A 13280-nucleotide genomic window follows, 5' to 3' on the forward strand; every position below is an offset into this window, starting at 1 on the left:
CCCTTGTGGGTTGTACATGACTTTTCAAGTGTTGTTCTGTTGTTAGTAGAAAGACGAAAGTGGGTAGGTAGGACTATGTCGCGAAACTGAAAAGTGAAGAAACGACACAGACAGCTAAGGGACCGCGCGGGTGCCAGCCGCGTCACGTAAGGTACGTGCCCTTGTGGGTTGTACATGACTTTTCAAGTGTTGTTCTGTTGTTAGTAGAAAGACGAAAGTGGGTAGGTAGGACTATGTCGCGAAACTGAAAAGTGAAGGAACGACACAGACAGCTAAGGGACCGCGCGGGTGCCAGCCGCGTCACGTAAGGTACGTGCCCTTGTGGGTTGTACATGACTTTTCAAGTGTTGTTCTGTTGTTAGTAGAAAGACGAAAGTGGGTAGGTAGGACTATGTCGCGAAACTGAAAAGTGAAGAAACGACACAGACAGCTAAGGGACCGCGCGGGTGCCAGCCGCGTCACGTAAGGTACGTGCCCTTGTGGGTTGTACATGACTTTTCAAGTGTTGTTCTGTTGTTAGTAGAAAGACGAAAGTGGGTAGGTAGGACTATGTCGCGAAACTGAAAAGTGAAGAAACGACACAGACAGCTAAGGGACCGCGCGGGTGCCAGCCGCGTCACGTAAGGTACGTGCCCTTGTGGGTTGTACATGACTTTTCAAGTGTTGTTCTGTTGTTAGTAGAAAGACGAAAGTGGGTAGGTAGGACTATGTCGCGAAACTGAAAAGTGAAGGAACGACACAGACAGCTAAGGGACCGCGCGGGTGCCAGGTGCGTCACGTAAGGCACGTGGCCTTGCGGGTGGAGCATGACTCTTCAAGGGTTGTTCTGTTGATAGTGGAAAGATGAAACTGGGTAGAACAGACTATGTCGCAGAACGGAAAAGTGAAGGAACGACACAGACAGCTAAGGGACCGCGCGGGTGCCAGCCGCGTCACGTAAGGTACGTGCCCTTGTGGGTTGTACATGACTTTTCAAGTGTTGTTCTGTTGTTAGTAGAAAGACGAAAGTGGGTAGGTAGGACTATGTCGCGAAACTGAAAAGTGAAGAAACGACACAGACAGCTAAGGGACCGCGCGGGTGCCAGGTGCGTCACGTAAGGCACGTGGCCTTGCGGGTGGAGCATGACTCTTCAAGGGTTGTTCTGTTGATAGTGGAAAGATGAAACTGGGTAGAACAGACTATGTCGCAGAACGGAAAAGTGAAGGAACGACACAGACAGCTAAGGGACCGCGCGGGTGCCAGCCGCGTCACGTAAGGTACGTGCCCTTGCGGGTTGTACATGACTCTTGAAGTGTTGTTCTGTTGATAGTAGAAAGACGAAAGTGGGTAGAACAGACTATGTCGCGAAACTGAAAAGTGAAGAAACTACACAGACAGCTAAGGGACCGCGCGGGTGCCAGGTGCGTCACGTAAGGTACGTGCCCTTGCGGGTGGAGCATGACTCTTCAAGGGTTGTTCTGTTGATAGTGGAAAGATGAAACTGGGTAGAACAGACTATGTCGCAGAACGGAAAAGTGAAGAAACGACACAGACAGCTAAGGGACCGCGCGGGTGCCAGCCGCGTCACGTAAGGTACGTGCCCTTGTGGGTTGTACATGACTTTTCAAGTGTTGTTCTGTTGTTAGTAGAAAGACGAAAGTGGGTAGGTAGGACTATGTCGCGAAACTGAAAAGTGAAGAAACGACACAGACAGCTAAGGGACCGCGCGGGTGCCAGGTGCGTCACGTAAGGTACGTGCCCTTGTGGGTTGTACATGACTTTTCAAGTGTTGTTCTGTTGTTAGTAGAAAGACGAAAGTGGGTAGGTAGGACTATGTCGCGAAACTGAAAAGTGAAGAAACGACACAGACAGCTAAGGGACCGCGCGGGTGCCAGGTGCGTCACGTAAGGCACGTGCCCTTGCGGGTGGAGCATGACTCTCCAAGGGTTGTTCTGTTGATAGTGGAAAGATGAAACTGGGTAGAACAGACTATGTCGCAGAACGGAAAAGTGAAGGAACGACACAGACAGCTAAGGGACCGCGCGGGTGCCAGGTGCGTCACGTAAGGTACGTGCCCTTGTGGGTTGTACATGACATTTCAAGTGTTGTTCTCTTGTTAGTAGAAAGACGAAAGTGGGTAGGTAGGACTATGTCGCGAAACTGAAAAGTGAAGAAACGACACAGACAGCTAAGGGACCGCGCGGGTGCCAGGTGCGTCACGTAAGGCACGTGCCCTTGCGGGTGGAGCATGACTCTTCAAGGGTTGTTCTGTTGATAGTGGAAAGATGAAACTGGGTAGAACAGACTATGTCGCAGAACGGAAAAGTGAAGGAACGACACAGACAGCTAAGGGACCGCGCGGGTGCCAGCCGCGTCACGTAAGGTACGTGCCCTTGTGGGTTGTACATGACTTTTCAAGTGTTGTTCTGTTGTTAGTAGAAAGACGAAAGTGGGTAGGTAGGACTATGTCGCGAAACTGAAAAGTGAAGAAACGACACAGACAGCTAAGGGACCGCGCGGGTGCCAGGTGCGTCACGTAAGGCACGTGCCCTTGCGGGTGGAGCATGACTCCTCAAGGGTTGTTCTGTTGATAGTGGAAAGATGAAACTGGGTAGAACAGACTATGTCGCAGAACGGAAAAGTGAAGAAACGACACAGACAGCTAAGGGACCGCGCGGGTGCCAGGTGCGTCACGTAAGGTACGTGCCCTTGTGGGTTGTACATGACTTTTCAAGTGTTGTTCTGTTGTTAGTAGAAAGACGAAAGTGGGTAGGTAGGACTATGTCGCGAAACTGAAAAGTGAAGAAACGACACAGACAGCTAAGGGACCGCGCGGGTGCCAGGTGCGTCACGTAAGGCACGTGCCCTTGCGGGTGGAGCATGACTCTTCAAGGGTTGTTCTGTTGATAGTGGAAAGATGAAACTGGGTAGAACAGACTATGTCGCAGAACGGAAAAGTGAAGAAACGACACAGACAGCTAAGGGACCGCGCGGGTGCCAGGTGCGTCACGTAAGGTACGTGCCCTTGTGGGTTGTACATGACTTTTCAAGTGTTGTTCTGTTGTTAGTAGAAAGACGAAAGTGGGTAGGTAGGACTATGTCGCGAAACTGAAAAGTGAAGAAACGACACAGACAGCTAAGGGACCGCGCGGGTGCCAGGTGCGTCACGTAAGGCACGTGCCCTTGCGGGTGGAGCATGACTCTTCAAGGGTTGTTCTGTTGATAGTGGAAAGATGAAACTGGGTAGAACAGACTATGTCGCAGAACGGAAAAGTGAAGAAACGACACAGACAGCTAAGGGACCGCGCGGGTGCCAGGTGCGTCACGTAAGGTACGTGCCCTTGTGGGTTGTACATGACTTTTCAAGTGTTGTTCTGTTGTTAGTAGAAAGACGAAAGTGGGTAGGTAGGACTATGTCGCGAAACTGAAAAGTGAAGAAACGACACAGACAGCTAAGGGACCGCGCGGGTGCCAGGTGCGTCACGTAAGGCACGTGCCCTTGCGGGTGGAGCATGACTCTTCAAGGGTTGTTCTGTTGATAGTGGAAAGATGAAACTGGGTAGAACAGACTATGTCGCAGAACGGAAAAGTGAAGGAACGACACAGACAGCTAAGGGACCGCGCGGGTGCCAGGTGCGTCACGTAAGGTACGTGCCCTTGTGGGTTGTACATGACTTTTCAAGTGTTGTTCTGTTGTTAGTAGTAAGACGAAAGTGGGTAGGTAGGACTATGTCGCGAAACTGAAAAGTGAAGAAACGACACAGACAGCTAAGGGACCGCGCGGGTGCCAGGTGCGTCACGTAAGGCACGTGCCCTTGCGGGTGGAGCATGACTCTTCAAGGGTTGTTCTGTTGATAGTGGAAAGATGAAACTGGGTAGAACAGACTATGTCGCAGAACGGAAAAGTGAAGGAACGACACAGACAGCTAAGGGACCGCGCGGGTGCCAGCCGCGTCACGTAAGGTACGTGCCCTTGTGGGTTGTACATGACTCTTCAAGTGTTGTTCTGTTGATAGTAGAAAGACGAAAGTGGGTAGGTAGGACTATGTCGCGAAACTGAAAAGTGAAGAAACGACACAGACAGCTAAGGGACCGCGCGGGTGCCAGGTGCGTCACGTAAGGCACGTGCCCTTGCGGGTGGAGCATGACTCTTCAAGGGTTGTTCTGTTGATAGTGGAAAGATGAAACTGGGTAGAACAGACTATGTCGCAGAACGGAAAAGTGAAGGAACGACACAGACAGCTAAGGGACCGCGCGGGTGCCAGCCGCGTCACGTAAGGTACGTGCCCTTGTGGGTTGTACATGACTCTTCAAGTGTTGTTCTGTTGTTAGTAGAAAGACGAAAGTGGGTAGGTAGGACTATGTCGCGAAACTGAAAAGTGAAGAAACGACACAGACAGCTAAGGGACCGCGCGGGTGCCAGGTGCGTCACGTAAGGCACGTGCCCTTGCGGGTGGAGCATGACTTTTCAAGTGTTGTTCTGTTGTTAGTAGAAAGACGAAAGTGGGTAGGTAGGACTATGTCGCGAAACTGAAAAATGAAGAAACGACACAGACAGCTAAGGGACCGCGCGGGTGCCAGCCGCGTCACGTAAGGTACGTGCCCTTGTGGGTTGTACATGACTTTTCAAGTGTTGTTCTGTTGTTAGTAGAAAGACGAAAGTGGGTAGGTAGGACTATGTCGCGAAACTGAAAAGTGAAGGAACGACACAGACAGCTAAGGGACCGCGCGGGTGCCAGCCGCGTCACGTAAGGTACGTGCCCTTGCGGGTTGTACATGACTCTTCAAGTGTTGTTCTGTTGATAGTAGAAAGACGAAAGTGGGTAGGTAGGACTATGTCGCGAAACTGAAAAGTGAAGAAACGACACAGACAGCTAAGGGACCGCGCGGGTGCCAGGTGCGTCACGTAAGGCACGTGCCCTTGTGGGTTGTACATGACTTTTCAAGTGTTGTTCTGTTGTTAGTAGAAAGACGAAAGTGGGTAGGTAGGACTATGTCGCGAAACTGAAAAGTGAAGGAACGACACAGACAGCTAAGGGACCGCGCGGGTGCCAGCCGCGTCACGTAAGGTACGTGCCCTTGTGGGTTGTACATGACTTTTCAAGTGTTGTTCTGTTGTTAGTAGAAAGACGAAAGTGGGTAGGCAGGACTATGTCGCGAAACTGAAAAGTGAAGAAACGACACAGACAGCTAAGGGACCGCGCGGGTGCCAGGTGCGTCACGTAAGGCACGTGCCCTTGCGGGTGGAGCATGACTCTTCAAGGGTTGTTCTGTTGATAGTGGAAAGATGAAACTGGGTAGAACAGACTATGTCGCAGAAGGGAAAAGTGAAGAAACGACACAGACAGCTAAGGGACCGCGCGGGTGCCAGCCGCGTCACGTAAGGTACGTGCCCTTGTGGGTTGTACATGACTTTTCAAGTGTTGTTCTGTTGTTAGTAGAATGACGAAAGTGGGTAGGTAGGACTATGTCGCGAAACTGAAAGGTGAAGAAACGACACAGACAGCTAAGGGACCGCGCGGGTGCCAGGTGCGTCACGTAAGGCACGTGCCCTTGCGGGTGGAGCATGACTCTTCAAGGGTTGTTCTGTTGATAGTGGAAAGATGAAACTGGGTAGAACAGACTATGTCGCAGAACGGAAAAGTGAAGGAACGACACAGACAGCTAAGGGACCGCGCGGGTGCCAGCCGCGTCACGTAAGGTACGTGCCCTTGCGGGTTGTACATGACTCTTCAAGTGTTGTTCTGTTGATAGTAGAAAGACGAAAGTGGGTAGGTAGGACTATGTCGCGAAACTGAAAAGTGAAGAAACGACACAGACAGCTAAGGGACCGCGCGGGTGCCAGGTGCGTCACGTAAGGCACGTGCCCTTGTGGGTTGTACATGACTTTTCAAGTGTTGTTCTGTTGTTAGTAGAAAGACGAAAGTGGGTAGGTAGGACTATGTCGCGAAACTGAAAAGTGAAGGAACGACACAGACAGCTAAGGGACCGCGCGGGTGCCAGCCGCGTCACGTAAGGTACGTGCCCTTGCGGGTTGTACATGACTCTTCAAGTGTTGTTCTGTTGATAGTAGAAAGACGAAAGTGGGTAGGTAGGACTATGTCGCGAAACTGAAAAGTGAAGAAACGACACAGACAGCTAAGGGACCGCGCGGGTGCCAGGTGCGTCACGTAAGGCACGTGCCCTTGTGGGTTGTACATGACTTTTCAAGTGTTGTTCTGTTGTTAGTAGAAAGACGAAAGTGGGTAGGTAGGACTATGTCGCGAAACTGAAAAGTGAAGGAACGACACAGACAGCTAAGGGACCGCGCGGGTGCCAGCCGCGTCACGTAAGGTACGTGCCCTTGCGGGTTGTACATGACTCTTCAAGTGTTGTTCTGTTGATAGTAGAAAGACGAAAGTGGGTAGGTAGGACTATGTCGCGAAACTGAAAAGTGAAGAAACGACACAGACAGCTAAGGGACCGCGCGGGTGCCAGGTGCGTCACGTAAGGCACGTGCCCTTGTGGGTTGTACATGACTTTTCAAGTGTTGTTCTGTTGTTAGTAGAAAGACGAAAGTGGGTAGGTAGGACTATGTCGCGAAACTGAAAAGTGAAGGAACGACACAGACAGCTAAGGGACCGCGCGGGTGCCAGCCGCGTCACGTAAGGTACGTGCCCTTGTGGGTTGTACATGACTTTTCAAGTGTTGTTCTGTTGTTAGTAGAAAGACGAAAGTGGGTAGGCAGGACTATGTCGCGAAACTGAAAAGTGAAGAAACGACACAGACAGCTAAGGGACCGCGCGGGTGCCAGGTGCGTCACGTAAGGCACGTGCCCTTGCGGGTGGAGCATGACTCTTCAAGGGTTGTTCTGTTGATAGTGGAAAGATGAAACTGGGTAGAACAGACTATGTCGCAGAAGGGAAAAGTGAAGAAACGACACAGACAGCTAAGGGACCGCGCGGGTGCCAGCCGCGTCACGTAAGGTACGTGCCCTTGTGGGTTGTACATGACTTTTCAAGTGTTGTTCTGTTGTTAGTAGAATGACGAAAGTGGGTAGGTAGGACTATGTCGCGAAACTGAAAGGTGAAGAAACGACACAGACAGCTAAGGGACCGCGCGGGTGCCAGGTGCGTCACGTAAGGCACGTGCCCTTGCGGGTGGAGCATGACTCTTCAAGGGTTGTTCTGTTGATAGTGGAAAGATGAAACTGGGTAGAACAGACTATGTCGCAGAACGGAAAAGTGAAGGAACGACACAGACAGCTAAGGGACCGCGCGGGTGCCAGCCGCGTCACGTAAGGTACGTGCCCTTGCGGGTTGTACATGACTCTTCAAGTGTTGTTCTGTTGATAGTAGAAAGACGAAAGTGGGTAGGTAGGACTATGTCGCGAAACTGAAAAGTGAAGAAACGACACAGACAGCTAAGGGACCGCGCGGGTGCCAGGTGCGTCACGTAAGGCACGTGCCCTTGTGGGTTGTACATGACTTTTCAAGTGTTGTTCTGTTGTTAGTAGAAAGACGAAAGTGGGTAGGTAGGACTATGTCGCGAAACTGAAAAGTGAAGGAACGACACAGACAGCTAAGGGACCGCGCGGGTGCCAGCCGCGTCACGTAAGGTACGTGCCCTTGCGGGTTGTACATGACTCTTCAAGTGTTGTTCTGTTGATAGTAGAAAGACGAAAGTGGGTAGGTAGGACTATGTCGCGAAACTGAAAAGTGAAGAAACGACACAGACAGCTAAGGGACCGCGCGGGTGCCAGGTGCGTCACGTAAGGCACGTGCCCTTGTGGGTTGTACATGACTTTTCAAGTGTTGTTCTGTTGTTAGTAGAAAGACGAAAGTGGGTAGGTAGGACTATGTCGCGAAACTGAAAAGTGAAGGAACGACACAGACAGCTAAGGGACCGCGCGGGTGCCAGCCGCGTCACGTAAGGTACGTGCCCTTGCGGGTTGTACATGACTCTTCAAGTGTTGTTCTGTTGATAGTAGAAAGACGAAAGTGGGTAGGTAGGACTATGTCGCGAAACTGAAAAGTGAAGAAACGACACAGACAGCTAAGGGACCGCGCGGGTGCCAGGTGCGTCACGTAAGGCACGTGCCCTTGTGGGTTGTACATGACTTTTCAAGTGTTGTTCTGTTGTTAGTAGAAAGACGAAAGTGGGTAGGTAGGACTATGTCGCGAAACTGAAAAGTGAAGGAACGACACAGACAGCTAAGGGACCGCGCGGGTGCCAGCCGCGTCACGTAAGGTACGTGCCCTTGTGGGTTGTACATGACTTTTCAAGTGTTGTTCTGTTGTTAGTAGAAAGACGAAAGTGGGTAGGCAGGACTATGTCGCGAAACTGAAAAGTGAAGAAACGACACAGACAGCTAAGGGACCGCGCGGGTGCCAGGTGCGTCACGTAAGGCACGTGCCCTTGCGGGTGGAGCATGACTCTTCAAGGGTTGTTCTGTTGATAGTGGAAAGATGAAACTGGGTAGAACAGACTATGTCGCAGAAGGGAAAAGTGAAGAAACGACACAGACAGCTAAGGGACCGCGCGGGTGCCAGCCGCGTCACGTAAGGTACGTGCCCTTGTGGGTTGTACATGACTTTTCAAGTGTTGTTCTGTTGTTAGTAGAATGACGAAAGTGGGTAGGTAGGACTATGTCGCGAAACTGAAAGGTGAAGAAACGACACAGACAGCTAAGGGACCGCGCGGGTGCCAGGTGCGTCACGTAAGGCACGTGCCCTTGCGGGTGGAGCATGACTCTTCAAGGGTTGTTCTGTTGATAGTGGAAAGATGAAACTGGGTAGAACAGACTATGTCGCAGAACGGAAAAGTGAAGGAACGACACAGACAGCTAAGGGACCGCGCGGGTGCCAGCCGCGTCACGTAAGGTACGTGCCCTTGTGGGTTGTACATGACTCTTCAAGTGTTGTTCTGTTGATAGTAGAAAGACGAAAGTGGGTAGGTAGGACTATGTCGCGAAACTGAAAAGTGAAGAAACGACACAGACAGCTAAGGGACCGCGCGGGTGCCAGCCGCGTCACGTAAGGTACGTGCCCTTGTGGGTTGTACATGACTTTTCAAGTGTTGTTCTGTTGTTAGTAGAAAGACGAAAGTGGGTAGGTAGGACTATGTCGCGAAACTGAAAAGTGAAGAAACGACACAGACAGCTAAGGGACCGCGCGGGTGCCAGGTGCGTCACGTAAGGCACGTGCCCTTGCGGGTGGAGCATGACTCTTCAAGGGTTGTTCTGTTGATAGTGGAAAGATGAAACTGGGTAGAACAGACTATGTCGCAGAAGGGAAAAGTGAAGAAACGACACAGACAGCTAAGGGACCGCGCGGGTGCCAGCCGCGTCACGTAAGGTACGTGCCCTTGTGGGTTGTACATGACTTTTCAAGTGTTGTTCTGTTGTTAGTAGAAAGACGAAAGTGGGTAGGTAGGACTATGTCGCGAAACTGAAAAGTGAAGAAACGACACAGACAGCTAAGGGACCGCGCGGGTGCCAGCCGCGTCACGTAAGGCACGTGCCCTTGCGGGTGGAGCATGACTCTTCAAGGGTTGTTCTGTTGATAGTGGAAAGATGAAACTGGGTAGAACAGACTATGTCGCAGAAGGGAAAAGTGAAGAAACGACACAGACAGCTAAGGGACCGCGCGGGTGCCAGCCGCGTCACGTAAGGTACGTGCCCTTGTGGGTTGTACATGACTTTTCAAGTGTTGTTCTGTTGTTAGTAGAAAGACGAAAGTGGGTAGGTAGGACTATGTCGCGAAACTGAAAAGTGAAGAAACGACACAGACAGCTAAGGGACCGCGCGGGTGCCAGCCGCGTCACGTAAGGCACGTGCCCTTGCGGGTGGAGCATGACTCTTCAAGGGTTGTTCTGTTGATAGTGGAAAGATGAAACTGGGTAGAACAGACTATGTCGCAGAACGGAAAAGTGAAGGAACGACACAGACAGCTAAGGGACCGCGCGGGTGCCAGCCGCGTCACGTAAGGTACGTGCCCTTGTGGGTTGTACATGACTCTTCAAGTGTTGTTCTGTTGATAGTAGAAAGACGAAAGTGGGTAGGTAGGACTATGTCGCGAAACTGAAAAGTGAAGAAACGACACAGACAGCTAAGGGACCGCGCGGGTGCCAGCCGCGTCACGTAAGGTACGTGCCCTTGTGGGTTGTACATGACTTTTCAAGTGTTGTTCTGTTGTTAGTAGAAAGACGAAAGTGGGTAGGTAGGACTATGTCGCGAAACTGAAAAGTGAAGGAACGACACAGACAGCTAAGGGACCGCGCGGGTGCCAGCCGCGTCACGTAAGGTACGTGCCCTTGTGGGTTGTACATGACTTTTCAAGTGTTGTTCTGTTGTTAGTAGAAAGACGAAAGTGGGTAGGTAGGACTATGTCGCGAAACTGAAAAGTGAAGAAACGACACAGACAGCTAAGGGACCGCGCGGGTGCCAGGTGCGTCACGTAAGGCACGTGCCCTTGCGGGTGGAGCATGACTCTTCAAGGGTTGTTCTGTTGATAGTGGAAAGATGAAACTGGGTAGAACAGACTATGTCGCAGAAGGGAAAAGTGAAGAAACGACACAGACAGCTAAGGGACCGCGCGGGTGCCAGCCGCGTCACGTAAGGTACGTGCCCTTGTGGGTTGTACATGACTTTTCAAGTGTTGTTCTGTTGTTAGTAGAAAGACGAAAGTGGGTAGGTAGGACTATGTCGCGAAACTGAAAGGTGAAGAAACGACACAGACAGCTAAGGGACCGCGCGGGTGCCAGGTGCGTCACGTAAGGCACGTGCCCTTGCGGGTGGAGCATGACTCTTCAAGGGTTGTTCTGTTGATAGTGGAAAGATGAAACTGGGTAGAACAGACTATGTCGCAGAACGGAAAAGTGAAGGAACGACACAGACAGCTAAGGGACCGCGCGGGTGCCAGCCGCGTCACGTAAGGTACGTGCCCTTGTGGGTTGTACATGACTCTTCAAGTGTTGTTCTGTTGATAGTAGAAAGACGAAAGTGGGTAGGTAGGACTATGTCGCGAAACTGAAAAGTGAAGAAACGACACAGACAGCTAAGGGACCGCGCGGGTGCCAGGTGCGTCACGTAAGGCACGTGCCCTTGCGGGTGGAGCATGATTCTTCAAGGGTTGTTCTGTTGATAGTGGAAAGATGAAACTGGGTAGAACAGACTATGTCGCAGAACGGAAAAGTGAAGGAACGACACAGACAGCTAAGGGACCGCGCGGGTGCCAGCCGCGTCACGTAAGGTACGTGCCCTTGTGGGTTGTACATGACTCTTCAAGTGTTGTTCTGTTGATAGTAGAAAGACGAAAGTGGGTAGGTAGGACTATGTCGCGAAACTGAAAAGTGAAGAAACGACACAGACAGCTAAGGGACCGCGCGGGTGCCAGGTGCGTCACGTAAGGCACGTGCCCTTGCGGGTGGAGCATGACTCTTCAAGGGTTGTTCTGTTGATAGTGGAAAGATGAAACTGGGTAGAACAGACTATGTCGCAGAACTGAAAAGTGAAGAAACGACACAGACAGCTAAGGGACCGCGCGGGTGCCAGGTGCGTCACGTAAGGTACGTGCCCTTGCGGGTTGTACATGACTCTTCAAGTGTTGTTCTGTTGTTAGTAGAAAGACGAAAGTGGGTAGGTAGGACTATGTCGCGAAACTGAAAAGTGAAGAAACGACACAGACAGCTAAGGGACCGCGCGGGTGCCAGGTGCGTCACGTAAGGCACGTGCCCTTGCGGGTGGAGCATGACTCTTCAAGGGTTGTTCTGTTGATAGTGGAAAGATGAAACTGGGTAGAACAGACTATGTCGCGAAACTGAAAAGTGAAGAAACGACACAGACAGCTAAGGGACCGCGCGGGTGCCAGGTGCGTCACGTAAGGTACGTGCCCTTGCGGGTGGAGCATGACTCTTCAAGGGTTGTTCTGTTGATAGTGGAAAGATGAAACTGGGTAGAACAGACTATGTCGCAGAACGGAAAAGTGAAGAAACGACACAGACAGCTAAGGGACCGCGCGGGTGCCAGCCGCGTCACGTAAGGCACGTGCCCTTGTGGGTTGTACATGACTTTTCAAGTGTTGTTCTGTTGTTAGTAGAAAGACGAAAGTGGGTAGGTAGGACTATGTCGCGAAACTGAAAAGTGAAGAAACGACACAGACAGCTAAGGGACCGCGCGGGTGCCAGGTGCGTCACGTAAGGCACGTGCCCTTGCGGGTGGAGCATGACTCTTCAAGGGTTGTTCTGTTGATAGTGGAAAGATGAAACTGGGTAGAACAGACTATGTCGCAGAACGGAAAAGTGAAGGAACGACACAGACAGCTAAGGGACCGCGCGGGTGCCAGCCACGTCACGTAAGGTACGTGCCCTTGTGGGTTGTACATGACTCTTCAAGTGTTGTTCTGTTGATAGTAGAAAGACGAAAGTGGGTAGGTAGGACTATGTCGCGAAACTGAAAAGTGAAGAAACGACACAGACAGCTAAGGGACCGCGCGGGTGCCAGGTGCGTCACGTAAGGCACGTGCCCTTGCGGGTGGAGCATGACTCTTCAAGGGTTGTTCTGTTGATAGTGGAAAGATGAAACTGGGTAGAACAGACTATGTCGCAGAACGGAAAAGTGAAGGAACGACACAGACAGCTAAGGGACCGCGCGGGTGCCAGCCGCGTCACGTAAGGTACGTGCCCTTGTGGGTTGTACATGACTCTTCAAGTGTTGTTCTGTTGATAGTAGAAAGACGAAAGTGGGTAGGTAGGACTATGTCGCGAAACTGAAAAGTGAAGAAACGACACAGACAGCTAAGGGACCGCGCGGGTGCCAGGTGCGTCACGTAAGGTACGTGCCCTTGCGGGTGGAGCATGACTCTTCAAGGGTTGTTCTGTTGATAGTGGAAAGATGAAACTGGGTAGAACAGACTATGTCGCAGAACGGAAAAGTGAAGGAACGACACAGACAGCTAAGGGACCGCGCGGGTGCCAGCCGCGTCACGTAAGGTACGTGCCCTTGTGGGTTGTACATGACTCTTCAAGTGTTGTTCTGTTGATAGTAGAAAGACGAAAGTGGGTAGGTAGGACTATGTCGCGAAACTGAAAAGTGAAGAAACGACACAGACAGCTAAGGGACCGCGCGGGTGCCAGGTGCGTCACGTAAGGCACGTGCCCTTGCGGGTGGAGCATGACTCTTCAAGGGTTGTTCTGTTGATAGTGGAAAGATGAAACTGGGTAGAACAGACTATGTCGCAGAACGGAAAAGTGAAGGAACGACACAGACAGCTAAGGGACCGCGCGGGTGCCAGCCGCGTCACGTAAGGTACGTGCCCTTGCG

Source organism: Schistocerca piceifrons, chromosome 5, assembly GCF_021461385.2.
Source record: "Schistocerca piceifrons isolate TAMUIC-IGC-003096 chromosome 5, iqSchPice1.1, whole genome shotgun sequence".
Taxonomy (NCBI): Eukaryota; Metazoa; Arthropoda; class Insecta; order Orthoptera; family Acrididae; genus Schistocerca; species Schistocerca piceifrons.